At 44.0% G+C, this 17,720-nt stretch overlaps 1 protein-coding gene across 9 annotated transcripts in view; it reads left to right on the top strand.

The window, feature by feature from the left end:
- Nucleotides 1-17,720, top strand: part of EHMT1 (euchromatic histone lysine methyltransferase 1) — a 187,224-nt gene that overhangs the window by 36,496 nt on the left and 133,008 nt on the right. The gene's annotated exons all lie outside the window — the stretch shown is intronic.

The following is a 17,720-nucleotide window of genomic DNA, read 5'->3' as shown; positions in this document are numbered from 1 at the left end:
TATTATACCAACAATGTATGAGAATTGCCTGTTTATCCATACTGTCATATTAATAGACTTTAAAATTCTTTGCCAATTTGATAGGTATAAAATGGTGTCTTTGCTTTAAGTGCATTTTCAGTTACATTTATTCTTGTTAGCCACGTGCATCTGTTTTCCTTCAGTTTTTGCCTTTCCTGTCCTTTGCATGTTTTGAGGGAGGGAGTTGACACACATGAGGGTAGAGTGGTGGTCTGTTTTCTGTGTGAGCTGCAGGAGGTTTGTGAATGACCCTGCTCTGTCATCTTAAGTGGACCTGTTGACGTTGTGCTTTTTCATTTGGACTCCTGTCTGGCATCTGGGCTGTCTGCTCCTGGCTGACTGGGGTCTGTCACTTGTATTCCAGCTGTGGCTGATGGTCTGCTGACTGCCCTCTCTGGCTGCTTGGGGCCGGCCTTACTCAGGTCAGGCGAGTTGGGTTAGGCGCAGCTTGTGGGCCTCTCTGTGGGACGCCTGCTTTGTTGCTCTTGGACAGCCAACACCAGTATTGCATCAAAAAGACAGAAAGTGGGTTGGGGGGTTACAGGATAGCATTGATATAGAAAAGTTAGTGTTATTTACTTTCGTATAACCTTAAAAATAGAAAATAGGATACTGGCTGGTAAGCTTACTTGGTAGAGTGTGGTGCTAACACCACCAAGGTCAGGGGTTTGGATCCCCATCCTGGCCAGCCGCCAAAAATATATAAAAAGAAAATAATATTTGTGCTTTTATTTTACAGTTTGCTTGAAATCTGAATACACTATTTTTTAAAATATTGCCTCTTTTTTTAAAGAAAAAGGGCTTCAAATATTTATTGTTTTGTATTAAAAGCTACAACTTGGTCTTGATTGGAGGGCTGCCACAGCTATTAAAGGGTTTCTCCCTCTAAGGAGAAGTTTGGGGATGGGGGTGGGTGGAGATGTTTGGAAGAAGCCTGAGCATGAGGTGCCAAGTGAGCCAGGGTCTATCTGTGCAAGTGCATCCTGGAGTCGTTCCTCGTGGTGGAACCCTACTCAGCATCAGGACAGAAGCACCTCTGTGCCCGTCTGATGTGTGCTGAGGGCTCTGTTTTAGGTTTGCTTTTTCCTCATCCTGTCTTGGGTGGGGCTCTTGGCTCTGGAGTAAATATCTCTGTGAGGTGAGTTCCTTATGAGAGGGCTGGTGAATTATTCTTTCTTGCTCCCTTAGACTTGTCCCCAGATTCTTTGTCTAGGTTTTTATTTGTTGTTTAAGTATTTTTTAAACAAAGCTGATCCTGAGAGACCCTAAGAGGAGTGCTTGTTTTTTGGGATGAGTTGTATTGATGGCTTCTGTGGAGGGACCCTTCACCATTTTTAAGGTGAAAACAATAAATGTATACAGCAAAACGTTTCCTTGTGAGAAAACTCAAATTATTTTAAAATGTTGCTTAATCTGAGAGTTTAAGATGCCCTGCAGAGGAGGCTTGTAGGTGCCTCAGAGTGCACACAGCGCTGGAATGCTTGGCTGCCCAAGGTACCTCCATTTCACGAGATGGGAGATGGTTGCAAGTGCCGGGGAGGCTGGTGGAGCATGCCCAGTGAGCACGAGCCTGCCCAGGGAGCTGCAGAGTTAAGCTACTGTAATTTCTCTGCAGTTGGCCGCAGTAAACAACTGCACTAAGGCAGGAGGAAAATAGTTGATAGAGGTGCATGCAAGGAACATGGTGTTTGGTACTTCTCTTCCTCTGTTTAATCCCTCTTTCTTTGCACAGGTGCTCCCAGGCTGGCATCTGGGCCTGTGGAGCAGGGATGTTTGCTGTGCTTGTGGGGGTCACCCCCTTGTCCACCTACCCCATCTCTGCCGAAATAACCCCGTTTTGATGTTGGGCCATCTGACATGTGCACTTCCTTGGGAATGGGGTGGGAAGTGCCCCTTACCGAAGGTATTGAAAAACATTTAAGGCCTCTTCCATGTTTGCTGTGTGGCAGGAGGAAGCTCACAACTTTTTTAGTTATGCTGATGACAAACCAGTAATTTTTCTCTTGTTTGAACGTTTATAAAGAGAGTACTTGAACTTTTTTGCTGACTAATGGCATTTCCTTGTTTCTCTTCCTGACCACCCCCATGGCAGCCTCGGTGGTGGTGGTGGGGGGGCATTGCCAGGTGAGTGAGAGCCAGGGACTCAGGACCAGGGCCCCCGGGCTGTGTGGAGAAGGGCTGGCTGTGTTGCTGTGCACTTGGCTTCTTTCCATGTGGGCTGCAGAAAGGGGAACTCTGTCTGCTGCGGGCCTGGGAATGGCACTGACCACTCACCAAGACAGGATGGGAGCAGGGTGTCCATCAGAGCCTGTCCAGTCCACACATTTAGGTTGTATGGTGACCCTGTTTGGCTTGTTGATTGGGAGACTCCATTTTCCTTGGAGTGACAAAGAAAGGAGGGTGTGAAGAGATGCAGAAATCCCAGGCAGCAGTTTCCACTTGGATTTTCTAAGCAGTTCCACAGAAAAACAAGACGATGTATAAGCAAGTGTTAGACACATCTTGGGGAAAGACCTGGTGGTGGTGGTGGGGGCTGGGTTTTTATTTATTTGTTGTAAATAGCAGGATTAGAGCAGATTGGTTCATAGGCTGCTGTTCTAGAACCGTATTCTTGGAACAAAAGAGTGGGGGAGGGTAGGCTACTCTCCTGTATCTGAGGAAACTCCAGCCCAGCTTACAGTGCTATGAGGAAGAGGGAACAATAGGGACAGTTCCTTTGTGCCTGCCCTTGAAACGCCGGTGGAGCCCACTCTGTGAACCCAGGCGGTGCCATTGCTCACGTGTCCCCAGCAGCAGCGGTGTCTGTGGGGATGCTGCCCACTGGAAAATGGCACTGTTGTGGGTAGTGGTTCTGGGAGGAACTGTTTAACCAGGTATATAAACATGCCGATGCAGGAATTGTTTTGAACACCTGTGACGTAAATTTTAGTGGTGGTTAATGGTAGAGCTCAACCCATGAAAGATTATTCGTTCTTATCTTTTTTGAGTTGAAAATGTTGTACTTTGACGAGACATTCCCCAGGCCATGTTGAGGTCATATCCTGTGTGTTGGTGGTCTCTGGCCTTCCTTGCCCTCCTCCAAGGGGGTCCCTCTGTGCGGAGGGGTGCTTGAAGGAGACTTGGCAGGTGCATGGCTGCGGGCTCAAGGTGTGGGCAGAGGCTAGGCACATGGAGAAGGTGGGGCTGGGGAAGCTGCAGCTTAGTAGACATTTGCTTTTCATTTTAAGAGAATTTTAGAGATAAGGTTGTTGGTGGTGGTGGATTTTAGTGTTAGAGATTTTTTTTTTTTGGTGACCGGAAGGGGATCGTAACCCTTGGCTTGGTGTCGTCCGTACTGCGCTCAGCCAGTGAGCTCACTGGCCGTCCCCATATAGGATCCGAACCCGCGGCCGCAGCGCTCCCAGTGCCGCACTCTCCCGAGTGAGCCACATGGGGTCGACTCTAGTGTTAGAGATTTTTATCTTCTGCTTAAGCATTACGAATCTTCTGTGGATTATGGCATTAGGGGAAAAGACAATGTAACCAAAGAGAAAAGGTTTAAGTGAAATAAAAGTTTTGATGTTTTTTTAAAATTAAAAATACCTGTGGTCAAAGCATTGCATGCTCTCTTTAGAGAACTAGAGGAGGAGAGGTTGGTTGTTCCACTGTTCATCCCAGCGGTCTGGCCTTTTTGGCATCTGAAATCTTGTAGGAATTTGTCTTATTTAGAATATATGCTGCTTAGTTGGTTTCATAAAATCCAGAAAAGAGCCTATCCAAATCATACTCGCCTTCAGGTTAAGCAAACGCTTTTTAGAATTCTAAGAGACAGCACATAGGTGCTCTTAGAGGGCTGCATCATTTCACAGCCTTTTTTTTCTGAAGGAAAAGTGAGAGTGTTGCAAATGAGAGCTCGTATCTGCTCTATAGACTTTTGCAGAACACATTTCTTCCTTTCTTCCTCGGAGAAGAGGCAGGGCCATTGGGGCAGCAGATGGATAGGCAAGGATGACCAAAGGAAGAAAGGGAGTGCCAATGGATTGGGTGCCAGGCTGTCCACGTTGATGGCAGCTGGCACCCTCTGGAGTCTGATTGACATTGGGACTTCCAGGCTTCTTCTAGAAAGGAATAACCTTCCCTCCCTGCCTTCCTTTCTTCCTCTCCCTCTACTCTCCTTATTCTCCCTTCCGTCCGTCCATCCGCTATCCACTCATCCATCTATCCGTCATATATATGTATATACACATGTATATGTACATATATATATATATACATATATAATTTTAAAAATTTTGTTGGTGGCTGGCTGGTACAGGGATCAAACCCTGGACCTTGGTGTTATCAGCACCATGCTTTAACTACCTGAGTTAACTAGCCAGCTGCCACTCAACAGATATTAATTACCTATTCCATACCAGAACTTTAAGGGAAACTTAAAGTTTCAGAAACTTGGTTATGTTAGTGGATAGAGCACAAAAAATCCAGAAAATTTTCATCATTCCATAAAAAACCCACATACCATTAGCAGTCACCCCCTATTTCCCTCTCCCCTTAGCCCCAGCAATTACTAATCCACTTTCTTTCCCTGAATTGTTTGATATGTGGTCTGTTGTGACTGGCTTCTGTTGCGGATCTTACTGTTTTCAGGGTTCATTTGTGCTGTAGCAGGGATCAATATCTCATTCATTCTTATGGCTGAATAATATTCCCCAGTATGGATAGACCACATTTTGTTTATCCATACAGCATTTGGATGGTTTCCCACACTTTTGGCTGTTGTGAATAATGCTGCTGTGAACATTCATGTACAAGTTTTTATGTGGACCTGTGTTTTCATTTTTGCTGGGTATATCCCTTGGAGTGGAATTGCTGGGTCATATGGTAACTCTGTGTTTTGAGCATTTGAGGAAATGCCAGATTGTTTTCAACAGTGGGTGTACCATTTTACATTCCCACCAGCAGTGTGTGAAGGTTCCAATTTCTGTACATCTTTGTCAACACTTGTTATTATCTGTCTTTTTGATTATAGCCATTCTAGTGGGTTGGAAGTGGTATCTCATTGTGGTTTTTTGTTTTTGTTTTTGTTTTTGGTGTCTGGTCTGTAAGGGGATTGGAACCCTTGACTTTGGTGCTATAATATCATGCTCTAACCAACTCAGCCAACTGCCCAGCTGCCCCTCCCCTACCTTTTTTGGTTTTTATTGTGGCTTTGATTTGAATTTTCCTAATGATTACAGGTGTTAAGTATATTTTCATATGCTTATTGGTCATCTGTATATGTTATTTGGGGAAATGTTTATTCATATCTTTTGCCCATTAGAAAATTTTTAAATTGTTGAATTGTAAGAGTTTTTTGTATATTATACCTACAAGTCCCTTTTCAGATATGTAATTTGCAAATTTTTTTCCCCCATTTTGTGGGTTGTTGTTTCACTTTCTCTTTCTTTAAAAAAATTTATTAATTTATTATTACTATTTTTTTTACATTCTAAGATGTGGAGCAGTTGAGGGGAGGGGGAGAAGGGAAGTGGGGAAGAGGGATAGGGTGGGAAGAGGAGGAAGGGGGGTATGGTCAAGGCCTGTGGCACCCCCCTCATTCCAGCAGGGGAGCCCCGAGGCTTTGGTGGTCGTTGCTGGGCTGGATATGTAAGTTGGAAGGCATGTCTGAGGCCCTCAGACATCCACCACCCTGGCTGAGGAACCTGGGGTGCTTCCCGTGGCAGCTTGATGGTTGTCACTGGGCTGGTTGCTGATGTTGAGGGATTGTGGCTGAGACCCTTGCCCCCCCCCCCCCCCACTGCCCTGGCTCAGGAGCCCAAGGTGCTTCTGGTGGTGGATAGGTGGTTGTTGCTGGGCTGGATGTGGACTTTGGGGGATCATGGCTGAGGCCCCTCCAAGTGACTGTCCTGGCTCAGGAGCCTGGGGCACTTTTGGCAGCAGCTTGTTGGTTGTCACTGGGCTGGGTGCAGGATGTTGTGAGGGCGTGGCTTAGGTCCCCTGCTGCACCCCTCCCCCCAGGCTTGGGAGCCCGGGGTCTTCTGGTCCTTCTAGGTTTTATAGGTGTTCTTTGATGATGTGAGGCCTTTACTAGTTAATATCAAACTAACTTTGTCTCTGGTCTGTGGGTACTTTGTTTTTTCTTTCAGTTCTGTGTTGGATTATTTGCTGTTCCCACCACTTAAACTCTGCAGTGGAACAAATTTGATGTCCTTTGGTTACTTCTAAAATGGGGGAACTTCGTTTGGGGACCAGCACTTGAGCTCTGTGGCTGAGCTAAATTACTGCTTTGCTGTTGATTGCTTGGGGAAGGCTTTTTGTGCAGCTCAGGTTTTAATGTTTGATCTTGTCTGTACTTCCGGGTCTCATGAGGTCTGGTATACCTGGGTTGTGTGGAAACTCTGGTCTGGGCCTGAGTCTTTTCAGCAAACTGCACCCCATGCAGGTCTGTATTCCTGACCAGTCTCCACTGAGTGGTCCTCTGCTGATCAGGGGGCAGATCAACTGTCCTTGCTGTGCCTCAGTGTTCCCCTGGTGGGCCTGTCTCCCTCACTGACTGTACTCCAAACACTTCCCATGGGATGGGCTGTGCACTGGTCCCTTGCGATGACTCACTGGCCTCTGAGTGGCTCCTTTTTTCAGTTGTCTGTGGCCCCTCACTCCTATGTGGGTCCACGGGAACCCTGTTAGTGGTCTTGCTCGCCTGGGGACCCTCTTCTTCCCTATAGCCTCCAAGCAACTTCACATGAAGGGCACAGCTGCAGCTTTTGCCAGCTCTTTCTCTGTGTGCTCATCAACTCCAGGCTTGAAGTGGTCAGGGCTTGAAACGGTTGGAGCCATCCTTTCTTTAACTCATCGTGGCTTCTCCCACCTTCATTAACTCTGTTGGTCTCTCCTCCTCTTCCCCTGAACTCTAGCAGCCCCAGCTTGGCTGTTGTTGCTTTTTAAAGTTGTAAATTGGTTGATTGTAGGAGAGGGTGACACTGGGGACTGTGTGTTCTCTCACTTTCTTGATATTATATTTATTATTTTTTTCAAAACTTTTAATTTTGAAATAATTGTAGATTCACAGAAAGTTACAAACAGATGTACAGGGAGCTCCTATACACCTTCACCCCATTACCCCAGTAGTCCAAAGGCTTTTTTCAATGTTGATATTATCTTTTGAAGCACAAAATTTTTTAGTTTTGAAAGAAGTCCAATTTATGTTTTTGTCGTTGTTGCTTATGTGAAGGTGGTATTTGATCAGAGACTTTTTTTTTACAATTATATGTAATTAAAAAAAATTTTTTAAAAATTTTTTATTTTATTTTGTCGTTATACAATGTGGTTGATTATTGTGGTGAATTACCAAAACCTCCCTCCCTCAGAGACTTTTAAAGGAGGTGAGGAAGTGAGTTCTGGGAAGACAGAAAGCCAGTGCAAGGGCCCTGAGGTGGAGTCTGCCTGCTGTGGTGGTTGAAGGGGTCTGCTGTTTGGAGATAGGTTGAGAGGGTCACAGGCCCTACAGGCTTTGCTCCTGCTGAAATAGGAGTGAGGTAGGGCAGTCATACAAGGATTCCTCTGGGTGCTGTCCTGTGAGAGACGATAGGAGGCTGAGATGGAATTGGGGAGACCAGTGGAGAGACTGTGCAGGAGTCAAAGCCAGGCATGGTGGCGTCTGGAGCAGGGTGATAGAAAGTCAGTTTTTGATGTGTGCTTCACATCTTGCTGTTCCTCCCCACTGCTCACGTCTGCTGGGTCCCTGCCTCCTGCTCCACTGAGAAATTGGAGCCCACGGGAAAGAAGTCCCATCCACCAGTGCCCACAGGTGAACTGTCCTGGCTCTGCCTCAGGTGGCTCCATCTGCACTTTCTGCTCAAACAGCTGTCTTCTCACCTGCAGACACTGCTCCCTTACCCCCAGCACCAACAAAACTGTTCCGGTTAAGGTCATCCTTGTCAGGCTGACTAGAGGGGCTCTCCTGGGCAGCGCCAGCCCATCTCTCCCGGTGTTGTCCTTCCCTCCGCAACCTGTCCCCAGTCTCCTGCCCTGGCCCCGTGGTGTCCTCACCCAGTACTTGGCCCTTGCCGATCTTGCCACCTGGTACTGGTGATTCCAACATCTTTGGTAACTGCTCAGCCTCCCTGTTTCCTGTGTTCACCTGCCTGCACCATCTCCCCTTCATGCTCACTGCACAGGGTTCTGTGGTGACCCCTAAACCTCAGGCCTTCCCATCTGTCTCCCTCACACCCTGCAGCCTTTCCCCAGGAGAACCTTTGCCCTCAGGCCAGATGCTTCTGTGTTCTGACCTCACTCCCCACCGGAGCCTCCCCCCCCTTTGGAGCCTCCCCCACCCTCTGGTGACTGGTCTCCTGGTCACCTGTCCTGTTGGAGGCTGGTCTGCAGCACAGCAGCCCTGAGGGCCTGGTCAGTCCCCAGCGAGGCTGTGTCCCTCCTCGGCTCCGGCTCGCTCTAGGCTGTTTGCCCATCTTCCCCTCGCACCCACTTCCTGGGTGTCTGGAGGGGCCTAGTCTCTCTCTGGGGACCGGGCCCAGGGGAAGGGAGAGAGTTTGCCTGTCTTGCCCTGCGGCCTTCTTCCTTTTGAGGAGGGCTTCTGTTCCCCTCCTCCCGTCTCCTAATGTGTCTTGGCGTTGGTGGTGCTGGACTGCGGTGGACGCATTAATATTTTATTAATAAAATTAATAAAAACCCTCATTTATATTTAATTCATTTCACATGATTAATGCAAATTACTTTTAAAAATACACAGTTAAAACCAAAAGAGAAGATCCCCTGAATTTAGTTAATACCCTATCAAGACAAAGCTGCCCCAAGAGTCACATCGCACTCGTGATGTGTCACTGCAGTGCAGTGCTTGTGAGCTAGGTCTCCCCCATGCTTGGCCGTCCTGGACACCAGCCCTTGTGTGGGGCCTGTTCCCCCAACTCAGCAAAGCTCCACCAGCATTTGCTGTATACCAGACAGTAGAGCAGAGAGATCCTAAGATCCTCTTAGGGGGTCAAAACTAGCTTCATGTGAACACTCTAATTTTGTCCAGCACAGGCTACATGATGTGTGGTATCGCCACAGATGGAATGCAGGAGATGTGAGCATCTGGCTCTATTAAGCTAGAAAAGATATTTGCAAAAATGTAAAACAATACCACTCGTCTATTTTTGTTTTGTTTTGAAGAATAGTTACTTTTCATAAAAATATTTTATGTTAACATATAATAGATTTATTATTTTTAAAGGAAGTGACAACTATTTAAAAATTTTCCCAGTTTTTACATGATAAAAGTGGCATGGTAAAATTTTAATATGGTAAATGTTAATACCTGTAACCCATATGAACAGAAACTCTGGGGTGCTCAGTACTGTTTAGAGTGTAACATTCTTGATACTGAAAAGTTTGAGAACTGCTCTTTTACCATAAACTGAAGCACTTGGTAGTGCTGTAGTAAACAAAAGAAGCTACATTCTGCTCGGCGATAAATCTCACATTTTTAGGTCTCATGCTTCAACACGTTCAGCTCCTTTGGTTTTGCTGTCTTTACTATGCTTAGTCTTTTTATCAGTAGAGATTTTGAATGAAATTCAGCTGTGAATGTGTGTTTATTTCTCCCATGCTGTCTCAATTGTATTTCAGAGCCAGTATTGTGGAAAGATTAAAAAAAAAAACAGTGTAAGTAGGAATGTGGTCCTCTTCCAAAAACTTTTCTATTGCAAAGGAAAATGTATTAATATATTTTTGTGGTTTTCATGTAGCTCGCACTTACTCTCTTAAACCACAAGATGGTGCCTTTGTTCTAGTAAGTCAGAGGCTAACTCAACTTTGGAGATCTGAGAATACAGGGACTGCAGTTTTCTATGGACTTTTTGCTAATTTTAGATGGTTCTGCCTGAAAGTTACTGTGCTTAGCAAAGAGCCTTATTTTCCTTTCAGGTCAATACAATCTCATCTTTGTATAGAATGATATCCTAGAAAGTTTAAGAAATATTTTTTCTTAAACTTTTGTGTTTATTAAAATCAACTGTTAATTGAACACGTTATCTACGTGCTAGTACTTACTTGAATGTCCTTTCGTGAACAGAGCAGAGGTTGACCAAGCCCCTGTGGGGTTTACAGTCTACCTCCACTCCCAACTGCTAGTTTTTTATTTGTAGAATTTTAGATAAGACTGGTACTTGTTACTCCTTTCATCCGAAAGAAGGAATAGGTTTCTCCCTTATGCAAATTCTATCCAGCCTTATGTTTACCTCCATGTTATTCAGAAGGGGAGATGGGTGCCCTGGGAGGAGTGGTGGGCTGTGTGGAGCCATGCTGGCATTGGTTGGGAGAGCTGGAGCCAGTGTGAAGCTTTGGCCCCAAGGAGGTATCAGAGATGGTGGTCAGATTGTGGTCTGTGTCCTGCCCTTAGGCTGGCACTCTCAGACTGTGCATGTGGTCTCACAGTGCTGTGGGGTCTCTTTGTAGAAGTCAGACAACTCACAGTGAAACTGGGCTGCTGCTGTGTGGGTCTCATGGCTGGTGAGTTTCAGAACGAATTCTGCTCTGGGTTTGATCAGAGGCTGCCCTCTGTGTGTTTCAGTGCATTAAATTATTTTTTCTTACTGGAAAAAAATTTTAAGGCCCTTCCTTTCAGGGTAGTAATTGTGTGAAAGTATGTATCAATTGAGAAGATAGAAAATGACAAAAAGTTACTTTGAATCTAGTAACAATAAAAAGTAGCTTATATATGTAACAACGTGTTATTTACTTGGCCTATAGTCTATACTACGAGGACCTATGAATTTGGGGATCCTTTCTAGTGACTCCGTTCTCTGGAGCCTGTGGTTGAAGCTGTTGCTGTAGAGCCTGGTCATCTGTCATCTTGGAACAGAGCCTGCACTGACCCACCCAGGAGGTTGCTCTTCCCTCACTCTCTTTGAAATACAGTTACAAGACATGGACAATGAAGGGATACGGGGGCCATTTCTCACAAGAGTGTGGAGCACAGAGAGCATGGGGACTAGCAGCAGCAACAGTGCAAGCTGTGAACAGTGCAGAAGCCAGGTGAGGGTTTGCACGTGTGACCCACATAAAGCCTGGGGCTGCGTGAGCACCAGTCTCTTATAGGAGCCAGAAGAGACTAAACAGGGTTAAAATCTTTACTGGCATCTGTGAAAGACTTTAAAATGATGTAAATTAAAACCCACGGTAAAATCTCTCAAAATTCCCTCTGCTTTCCTAGTTCTCCCACTCTGCAGTTTAACTCAGAATCTTACAGTTGGCAGATATCCCCAGAAGCTCCCTGACTCTCGGCTCCAGTGTTTGTCCTTTGTTCTCCTGTCCAGTCTTAAAGAGCAAGTTTAGATCAGCTGTGGCACTTACTGTTACTCTGTGTGGTCTGTGATTGCCTGACCTATTTCTTGATGTTAGAGGCCTGCAGTTTATCTTTAATCATCATTTTAAAATGTATTCTTCCATTAATCGTGGAGCACATACTACATGCCGGGTGTTATGCTGGATGCTGGGATTGCAGAAATGAATGAGTCAAAGCCCATGTTTCTTAGGGGCTTCCTTCTGATTAGGAGATGGATGTGTGAGTCAACACAGGGTGGCACGTGATAAGCTAGAAGAGCCATGTGGGCCTTTCTCCAAAGGCTTGGTGGTGGAGATGGATCGTCCAGGAAAAGCAGGGAGAAGGACAAGTGAAGGGCCTGAAGACTTAAGGACACTGCTCTCCACATTTTAAGTAGCTTGGTGTAGTTGGCACATAAAGATGTTTGACAGCCCATTTTTCGACCTGAAAATTGTTGGGCTAGGTTAGCGATCCACAGACTTTCATTAAGGGACCAAGTGTGCAGGGCACATGTGGTCTCTGATGCATATTCTTTTTTATTTTTACAACTTAAAAAACATTCTTAGCTTGTGGGAAGTTAAAAGACAGGCTTGGGCTAGATCTGGCCAGTGTGCCATACCCCTGGCCTAGGTTGCTGGGATGCCCTCTGTACCATGTTATGAAGCATGTGATCTCATGGACGCTCAGAAGCCACTGGATTTTTAAAGAAGATTAGGATAAGATCACAACTTTAGAGACATAATTTTAACTGCAGAACTGCAGAGTAGATACTAGACTGAAAAGGGGAGAGACTGGAGTTTAAAAAATGAGCTGACAGACTTCCTGTGACCATTGATTTAAGGGTAATATGGCTTAAAATAGGAAGGTGGTAGTGGAATTTGTGGAAAATGCAGGAGGCATAGAACTTGGTGGCCAGTGGGGTGTGAGTGATGTGGGGGAGCATGAATAGCAAAGCTTGACTGAATATTTTTAATTATGGGCATACACAGTGTTAGCCACCATGGTGTTTATGATATCCGGAAGAGCTGGTTGGGTAGATTGTATCTTAAAAAATAATGTTATAGAAACCTTGCTACCAGGTTGAATGAAAAAATAGATTCAAAACCAGTATATTATGTAATTCATTAATATAAAAAATCTGTAAGGGAGTATAGTAAGACGTTTACTGTTGATGGTAGAATGGTGGGTGACCTTTATGTTTTCTTGCTTGTAATTTTTTGGGTTTTTCGCTCTCTCGATTGTACTAGCTAGAGCCCCCAGTGTAGTGTCACAATGCTGAATAGAAGTGACAAGGGTGCGTGGAGTGCCTTGGCTTGTTCCTGATCTTGGGGGAAGCATTAGCCTTCACCATAAAGCCACCAAGTATAATGTTAGTTGCCAAGTTTTTGTAGATGTCTCTTATCAGGTTGAGAGTTTTTATCATGAAAGAATTTTGTCAAGTGCTTTTTCTGTATCTGTTGAAATGACTATGTGGTTGTTGTCTTATATTAACATGGTTTATTACATTAATACATTTTCGGGTGTTAAACTGACTTTGCACCTGGGATAAATCCCATTTGGTCATGGATGTATAATCCTTTTGATATGTTGCTGGATTCATTTGGTAATATTTTGTTAAGGGTTATCGAGTCTCTGTTTATGAGAGGCCTGATATGCATTTTTTTTTTCATGATGATATCTTTGATTTGCTTTGTTTTCTGTGTCATGCTGTCCTCATAGAACAAGATAGGGAGTGTTTCGTCCTCCTCTTACCCACCTGTGCTAATAAATGGGGTTGGATGTCTTTGTATATGTCTGTTGGCCATTTGGGAGTGCCTGGGTAATTCTTTTGCACATTTTTTTGTTGGTTGTCTTTTTTTTTTTTTTTTTAATTTTTAGTTCATTTTAGAGTTGAGTACAGTAATATTAAAGCTATTATACTTAGCCAAGTACATTATAGGCATATTTATATACTTTTTGTCTTTTAAAATTTATTTATTTATTCATTTTGCCATATAAATGTTTGAAATATTTTGGTAGTTAGATCTGTAAAGCTCTTCCTCTGTGATTTCTAGTCTTAGTGTCAGGCTTACAATCAAGAGTTCCTCATTTCAGGGTTGTCGAGTATTTTCTTCTCCTCCTTTTATGCTTGTGTTGTTTTGAGTTTAGTCACTTCATTTATTGATTTATGTGTATGACACCTTCCTCAGTGGTTAGCCAGCTGTGCTCATGTCTCATTGACCACTTCATTAATCATTCTCTCTTCCTACTGGTGTGAAATGCCCTTTATCCTGTGTTATATTCCTGTTTTTGCATGTAACTATTTCTAGTTTCTCTTCAATATGTTTAATGAAAAATTTAAGAATTTTCATAGACAATTCCAGGTTTTTCCCCCCTAGAACTATGACGTGACTGATTAATGTAATTATCTATTCTATCAGATGTTTAAAGTCTTAGACTTGTATGGTTTTTTGTTGTTAACACTGCTGAAAACATCAAGCCAGTCCCAATTTGCATGGAAGTAAATTATATATGGTTCTACCAGAAGGAATAGTTCATTTAAAAAGGTAGGAATTGTACTGTTCACAGTACAGTTTTTAATTAGTACCATTTCGCCATTATGAGATTCTTCATCTTGTTTTCTTGGCAGCCATGCTGCCACGATATCTAAAAGTTAGACACTGCAGTTTTACAGAGTCCTCGGGGGGGGGGTTGAACTGGTGGCCACTCGCAGGGAAGGGCCCTGAATGCCTCTACCCGCTGCATCTTGGACTGTGCCAGTTTCTATCACTTGCATGAGTCTGGTGAGACAGAACACTTGCACACAGCAGTTACCCGAAGCAGGTTTGTTTGTTACAGATAGGTAGCAGGGGACAACAGGAGCCTAGAGTTCAAGCTAGACCCCCATGGCTCAAGAAAGCTGCCCAGGGAGGATGGAATCTCATCTGTGAGTGCCCCACATTGCACTGCAGCTGAGGGACCCCCAAAAAGCAGCCTGCCCTGGATTTTATACCCCAGGGCAGACTGACTCACGGGGTTGAAGTGTTGTAGGACATTCTGTCCTAGGAGGTACAGAAATAGAGCCCGGGCTGTTCTGGACAGCTCTTCCTTGTCTCAGGATGCTGTGTTCCCAGCACATTCTGCAATTCTTCTTGAGAACTACAAACAAGAAAAGAGGAAGAACTGTCCTACAGGGGACACATGAACTTTTGTCTTTTCAGCCAGTATACATTTTCAGTGTTTTTGCCATATGTATAACTAGCAGCTAGCTATGCGGGGATCCAATTGGAATCCTGAGACTCGTGTTCAGCCTGAGGCACTGGGATTTTGCTAAAATTTTGTAGTCTCTGCATTGCATATCCTACAAATCCTTTTGGCCTATAATACAATATATAATTGTGGTTTCTAAGGAACTGTAATTTGGCTTAATGTATTATTGACATAAAAACTGTATAAAAGCGTCTTAAATTTCTTCATTATTCATAGAAGCAAAAAATATATATATTTTTTTTTTCTCTAGAAATTTAGAATCATCCACTAGCCTGGTATTTACTAATTTCCCCTGCTCGTCCAGGTCATCAGTTTGGTTTCCCAACATTCACAGGCTTGGTGTCTCTGGGAGGCCACCCATGTTCCACTCCCTCCCCTGGCTGCAGGCCCCTCAAGCACAGCCTGGCACCCAGCAGCCACTAGGTTGCAGGCACTCACTCTGCTTTTCCTCTGATACCTCAATATTGTCATTGTGAGTCCATTTGAGCACGAGGGCATTTGGATGATAAGGCATTTTGCTCATTCAGTCCCTGGAAAGTTTGCATAACTGCCAGGCATCACTGCCGCAGTAGGCTGTTGTCACAGTGAAATCGTCCTCCTTTAAAGTAGTTACTAGGTTTGGGATTTATTAAATATTTAAAAATCTTTAAGAAGTTCAGAATTTCAAGTGAACAGAAGTCTTTTATCCCTAGTATCAACCTTTTTGTGCTTTGTAAGGAAATACTGTTTATTGTTTTTGGTAGAAAATTCATGATTTCTAAGAAGTTATGGTATTTTTCCCTATTTAGAGATTTATTTTTGTCTTTTTCAAATCTTTAACTGATTTTTTTGTGGTAAACCTCTTCCCAGTGCCGAGAGTCTCGGAACTGTTCTGAGCTTTGCTGGTCACTGGCTGCACTCCCTGATACCTGCTGGGTTGCCTTTGTGGGGAGAGAGGTAGAATCCTGGCCCTGTTCATCAGGTGGCGGAAACCAACTTCTATCAGCTTCAACACGAAAGGGAGTGGGTCGCCTCACGTTACAAGGAGCATGAAGAGGCTTGGGCCCAGTGGTGCTGAGACTCCTGCCTCTGCCTGTGGCTTTGCTCCCCTGTGCTGCCTGCTCAGCCTCTGGTAGCCATGAGCCAACTAGGTTGATGGGCTGGTGTGTTAGGCTGAGCACCTCCCCGCAATCCTTAGACCGGAGGGTGGGAAAGCCCATGGTTTCTGTCAGTGGACAAGTGGTGCTAGGCAACTAGAACTACAGGTGACACCCCGCTGTGAACAGGTTCACTGCCCAAAGGAGAGCTGTCCCTGGGTCATGCCACCTTGCACTAGGGTATGAGGCAGTTTAATTCGTTTTGCCAGCAGAAGTGACAGGCGCAAATGAAGGTCACACATACCCCAGCCTTGACTGTGTGGATTTTCAACATTTCCTCATGTCTTTTTTCTTTTATTTTCTAGTTTTGCGCTGCAGCTAGATATAATTACATTAAGAAACATAAACACCAAAATTGTGTTTCTGCTGCATAGTTTATTTGTACATGGTTAGTTAGCTCATTGTTTGACAGGCATTCTCATTTAGTAGACTTTATTAAAATCAAATCAGTAAAGCTGCTCTTGTGGGATACAAGCTGGGATATAGAATATTACACTAATTTGAATTTTTGTTAATATAGCGTTTGTAGACAAGAGATAGTTCCTATAGTAAAAGTTGGTCTTCCTGCTATTTGGAGCTGTGATAAAGTTGATAGCAATGCATGAAAACTTCTGATGGTGCTCCCAAGGGACTTGTGTTATTGTCATTGTGTGAGGAAAGGATGTTATGGTTCAAGATGGGTCACAGACATCTTTTTGGTAATCTACTCAGCTGGAGTTTGGACTTTAGAAAATGGACCTCATTAGTAGGCATTAGAGTTGTATAGTGCGGGACCTTGTCATCACCCTAGGTAATTGGTCCGAGAGTTAGCTGGCCCCTTAGGTTGGAATACAGAGGACTTCACATGCCGCTGTTTTTCTCACTTCCCTTGTGGTGTTGAGTCCATTTAATTATTTAGTCTAAAAAAAGCAGGTCACATTCATGATGTGAGCATCAGCTAGGAACATGGACAGCCACAGCTGTTGGGTGGTTCATGTCTTTTCCCTGACTCGACTCTGCTGTTAGCCCCTTAGGTCAGTGGAAGAGCCCTCAAGACCTGTCCCCCTCTGTCTGGGACATGTGTCCCCAGAGACAGTGTGAGGTCTTCATGGCACAGGAGTGTCCTGCACCTGTCAAAGGAGGGCTGGGCTTAGGGTCAGAGGTCCTTTCTCTTATGGTTGAAATTGAATCTTAGTTAATAGACTTAGCACAAATCTATGTGAAAAGGATCTAGAGTTATTCTTCCAAAATGTTTTTAAAGTGGTTCAAACTTACAGGAGAAGAAAAAATGAACTTCTGTTTAGTATCCCTGCTGAGATGCATGACAAGTCATTTGTGTAAGGGAGAGGACAGCTTTGTTTTCTAGCTTTGTTCCTTATTTTATGGGTATTTCCCAAAGAAACTTATAAAGAACTATATACACGTGTATGTATTAAATGAAGATGTTCCCTTCAAGGTTGTTTACCATTCTGAAACATTGTAAGTGGTCTGAATGTGTCTCAGTGGGGGTTCTGTGTGTGTGCGATAAATCCCACAGTGAGCTGCTGTGGACCTCCGTGAACATGGGTTCTCTGCAGCCGCTAAAGTGACTATGTAGACTGATCTGCTTGCACTGGTTAGGGGAAAAGTGCTTACCTAACAGTACATGTACTGTCTCATTTATGTAATATGTGTAAATTATACCTTTGTGGGTATATTTGCAGAGAAAAATGTTTTGTTAAAGTAATCGGCTTATGGGTAGTTTTTACTTTTCTTTTTAATTTTTCCTGATTAATTTCCTTTACTTCAATGAAAAAAATAAAATTATACAATAATATGTGAGTTTAAAAATAGAATTCCATTCAGGCAGAAGGTCTCTGTCTACTCCTCACTTGCTGCCCCTCACCTTCTGTGTGATGTGTACGATGAGCGTCCTTCCAGGTCTTTTCCTTTCGTTATATACCAAAAGTATGCAGTATTGTTCTGTATATATTTAATTTTTTTCTATCTACTGTTTCTCCTTATTTTGAAGTAATTTTAAGCTTAATAGAAAG

This window comes from Cynocephalus volans, chromosome 17 (genome assembly GCF_027409185.1).
Source record: "Cynocephalus volans isolate mCynVol1 chromosome 17, mCynVol1.pri, whole genome shotgun sequence".
Classification (NCBI taxonomy): domain Eukaryota; kingdom Metazoa; phylum Chordata; class Mammalia; order Dermoptera; family Cynocephalidae; genus Cynocephalus; species Cynocephalus volans.
This window is presented reverse-complemented; position numbering and strand designations above follow the sequence as displayed.